This window comes from Rhagoletis zephyria, unplaced genomic scaffold (assembly GCF_001687245.7).
Source record: "Rhagoletis zephyria isolate East Lansing unplaced genomic scaffold, Rhagoletis_zephyria_1.1 Rzeph_scaffold_10907, whole genome shotgun sequence".
In the NCBI taxonomy this organism is placed as follows: domain Eukaryota; kingdom Metazoa; phylum Arthropoda; class Insecta; order Diptera; family Tephritidae; genus Rhagoletis; species Rhagoletis zephyria.
The window spans coordinates 12,872-17,408 of NW_016167984.1; the positions used below are offsets into that span (position 1 = coordinate 12,872).

The following is a 4,537-nucleotide window of genomic DNA, read 5'->3' on the forward strand; positions in this document are numbered from 1 at the left end:
TTTTGGAAAATGGGCGTGGCACCGCCCACTTATGATCACATATATGTATATCAGTTCTACGAATTTGTACCAAACTCGGTGTGGTTATTGTGCTTGCCACAAAGCGTTGAAAATTATTGAAATCGGACTAAAATTACGGCCGCTTTTCATATAATGGTAAATTTCAGAAATGCTTGAAACTTCAATATTTCGAAATTGAAGGACGCTAATTTACTCAAAATTGATACACCCCGGCTTACCATCTAGCGGTAGCTTTCGGAAAGGTGAAAAAACATATATTTAATATTTGCGCCGGGTATTTAATGTTCGTCTCCGCCCGAACTTAGACTTTCTTACTTGTTTATTTTATGGATAAGTTTTCGAGATATATTCAGGTTACATGGCGTATTTGTAACATCATTTCCTGCTAATTTTTCATACAAAAAGTCTTTGCGCATTTTCATATGACCACTTATTACTTCTTTATTTACCCATCGACTTTCTTCATTATCAACTTGATTTTTTTGTAATAGAACCGGGTTTAAAACAGCCTTGAGGGTACTAAACGTTTGAAGCCTTTATATTATCAGGAATAAGGGCTTTTCCCTCGCTATAATCACTTTTTAATTAATTTATTTATTTATTAATTAATCTAGAAAATAAACATTTCGTACAGACTATTTGGTAAAACAAAATATAAATTAATATCTAATCTTGCATACTATTTAAAAGTAGTTTGAAATTAGATTTGGAAGAAGAGAAATCGATAGCAGAAGAGTTTAAGAGCGAATTAAACTCGTTTAGAGCTCTGCGAATAGGATTCGAGCGTTTTTCGCATAATTATTTCTGACAAAATCCACAGAAAAAATGTCATGAGTCCTAAGGCTTCTTGGTGGTATATTAAATGTAATCCGTTCGAGTAAGAACGGCGAGTCAATCGAACCCTGTATAATGTCAAAAACGAAGGTAAGAGAAAGAATAATCCTCCTATTGTGCAGTGATTTAAGGTTTATGAGCATGCATTTAGCAGTGTAAGATGGGAAACGGTCAACGAAATTTAGAGAGCGTAGAGCATAACGAATAAAAGATTTTTGGATACATAGCTATAGATTGGATACAGCATAGTCGAGCTTAGAACGAACAAGAGTAGTGTATAGTAGTTTTATGGTATATGGATCAGTGAAGTCCGAGCTAAATCGACGGATAAATGCGAGCATTTAATATGACTTTGCAATGGTATCATTTAAGTGGCTGTGAAAAAGAAATGTAGCATCAAAAATTACTCCTAAGTCAGAAACTTCACCAATGGTGGCAAGCTGCGAGTCACCAATGAGATAAGAAGTCTGGGTAATGGAACGTGATTTGGAGTAGGAGACATGGTAACACTTTTTTGTATTCAAATTTAATCTATTTTTGGAGCACCAAGCAACCACGTTATTAAGATCAGCCTGTAGATTGAATGAGTCTGAAGCATTAGAAATCGTAGAAGAGATTTTCAAGTCATCTGCATACAATAAAAATTTTGAAAAGTTGAAGCAACTAGAAATATCATTAATGAAAATCACGAAAAGTGGGGGACCCAAGATGCTCTTCTGAGGAACACCAGAGGAGGCGACGAAGGGATAGGAGAACACATTGTCTGCTACAACACAATTCCGCGAAGAAAGATATGATTTTACCCAAGATAAAAAAGCTGAATAAAAGCCTATGCTAGCCAATTTTGAAATTAATATTGAGTGACAGACTTTGCCAAACGCCTTACTTGCAGACGGTTATTAAAGGCAGTTAAACAGGATTCAGTGAAAACAGCTAGGTTAGTAACAGTGGACCTTCCAGGCATAAAACCATGCTGATTAACAGATATTAAGGGACTAACAGCAAAATATACTTTTTGTTTGACAATAAACTCAAATAATTTGGATATCGTTGATAATTTAGCTATTGGCCGATAGTTGCTTATATCGTTTTTATTGCCACATTTGAATACAGGGGTGATAAGAGTGGTCTTACAAGCATCTATAAACTCCCCCTATTCAAGCTATTTATTGAAAAGTGGATAGGCAAAAGCGGAACAATTCTTCAACAGGAATGACGATATTCCATCAACATCAGATTGAGTTGAAAATTTGATATGCCGGATACCATCCTCAACATCATCAATTGAGATAGCAAGTGCACCAAAATTGATGGGAGATTGGGCACTCTGAGGATAGCCGCCACAAGGATCCGAATCATTCACAAAGTTAGAGCGAAAGAAATCCGCGAAAAGATTGGCAGCTTCAGAGGGAGTAGAAACTTGCATTTTATCATAAAACACATCACTGGGAATGCTGGAACACGATTTATTGGACTGGACATACCTCCAAAAAGCCTTCGGATTAAATTTTATTTCCGACTCTAATTTAAGAACATAATTCCGCTTAAGAACCTTACTCATCGACTTAAACTCTCTGGAGTATCGCAAATATTTATCCTTGTGGGATAGAGCATTTGAAAGTTTAAATTTCTTAAAAAACTTGTTTTTCAAATTCTAAAATTTTTTAAGATCTTTGGTATACCAGGGAACCTTATAGCTTTGTGCATAAATATTGGTATATTATCCGCACAGATTACATTAGTTTCTTGCTTAAAAGTATCGAAACAATCCAAAACACCAACTCCCGCAAATAACGAATCCCAGTCTACAGATGAAACCGTATCATTTACAACATCAAAGTTGTAGGATTTCTATCCGATAAAATAGTTCTAAACTCATAAAACTCTAAATGAAGAATAAGTGGAACATGATGTAGACCAGGAGTCGATAATGGGTCAAGGCACTCATTAAGTGTGAAACTCAAATCATTACTAATAAAGATAAGGTCTAGGATTCTAGGTAGCTTATTAGAAAAACTATTAATTTGTGATAGGTTAATACTTAAAAAATTATCAATAACATAACATTCACAGCCACTGTTAACATTCGTAGGATATAAGGCTAGGTCATTATCCAAACTAGACCAGTTAATGTCACACAGGTTAAAATCCCCAACAATACAAAGATTTTCATTATTAGAAGCTAAGGCAGGAATATTATCCACATGCGCTTTATATAAAGATTCAGCACTAGACGGCGGAACAAAGGAAGCACATAGAAAAAGTTTAGACAAGCCATTGACCAAAACGCAAAGCCGATCCAACAGGGTAGATTTAGTAACAGAGAAAAATTACTGGGAAGTTAAAAAACGTATTTTTTTTACACAAAAAAGTCCAAACGTCAACAGGATACAAAAAACGTCCAAATGACACCACAAGCCCTTTATGACCCTGCCAGCCAAAAGTGGTGAAAAATCTGGTGAAACCGGGGGTTTCGGTCACTTCAAAACTGGTGACAAAACTGGTGCCATTTGTATGGGTGGTGTGCAGATTGTCACCACTTTCCCCCTATACGTGTGAGCCTTGCATCACTGTCGCACTCATTCAGATACTTCGTAAGGAAAACATATAGCTGCACTCGTCTAGCATTGCCCCCTTCAGCCGGCTCAGGGTTGCATTTTCTTCACAGCGAATTCAAAATAACCTTAGAAACTTTAAATAAAAAAATCCTAAAAAGTTTTGATTTTTATTTTGCAAAATTTATTTTCAAAATGCATAATATACATACTTAATAATCAATATTATGAATAAAACTTGTAATTAACATTAATAAATATATTTTTACATACATACATATGCGCTGGCTTAATTTCTTATCATTAGTATTACTCATTTGCACATAGATGTTTAAAAAGTTGGAAAATTTCTATAAGAAAGTTATAATATTATAATCAAAAGAAAGGTAATTGATCTATCTTTCTTTTGGTATATAATAAAAGTTGCAAATCCTTTATACTGGTTCACAAAAATTCAATTTCATTACAACTTTGCAAAATTTTATTGCGTTCTTTTGACTTAAATATAGACGTTTTCAAAAGTTGCAACATTTCTATAAAAAAGTGAAGCGATTTTAACAATATTATAATCAAAAGCAAGGTAATCGACTTAGCTTTCTTTTGAAATATATTAACAGTTGCAAATCATTTATACTGGCTCACAAAAATTCAGTTTCATTACAACTTTGCAAAAATTTGACTGCGTTTTTTCGACTTATATATAGACGTTTTCAAAAGTTGCAAAATTTGTATAAATTAGTTAATCGATTTTAACAATGTTATCATCAAAAGAATGGTAATCGATTTACCTTTGTTTTGATATATATTAGTAGTTAAAAAATATTTTAAGTGGTTTACAAAAATTCACTTTTCTTATAACTTTGCAAAATTTTACCACTTTTTCACTGCTTATATATAGCTGTTTACAAAAGTTGCAAAGTTTTTATGAGAACGTAAAGCAATTTTAACGGTGTTATAATCAAAAGATAGGTAATCGGTTTACCTTTGTTTTGATATATATTAACAGTTGCAAATCATTTATGGTGGCCAGAAAAACTTTGAAGGTGCTCCTGGCGTTGAAGGTGCTGAGGGCGGAAGGTACTCATGGTGCTCCTGGCGATGAAGGAGCTGAGGGTAGAAGGTACTGG

The 4,537-nt window shown here is 34.1% G+C and overlaps 1 long non-coding RNA gene across 1 annotated transcript; it reads right to left on the reverse strand.

Annotated features, from left to right (window-relative positions):
- Positions 1 to 4,093: 4,093 nt before the first annotated feature.
- On the reverse strand, positions 4,094 to 4,427 carry LOC108376758 (uncharacterized). Its single transcript, XR_001849280.1, has 2 exons — positions 4,393 to 4,427; positions 4,094 to 4,198 (listed from the first exon to the last, which is right to left on the reverse strand). It is a non-coding gene; the product is annotated as an uncharacterized LOC108376758 (long non-coding RNA).
- Positions 4,428 to 4,537: the final 110 nt, after the last annotated feature.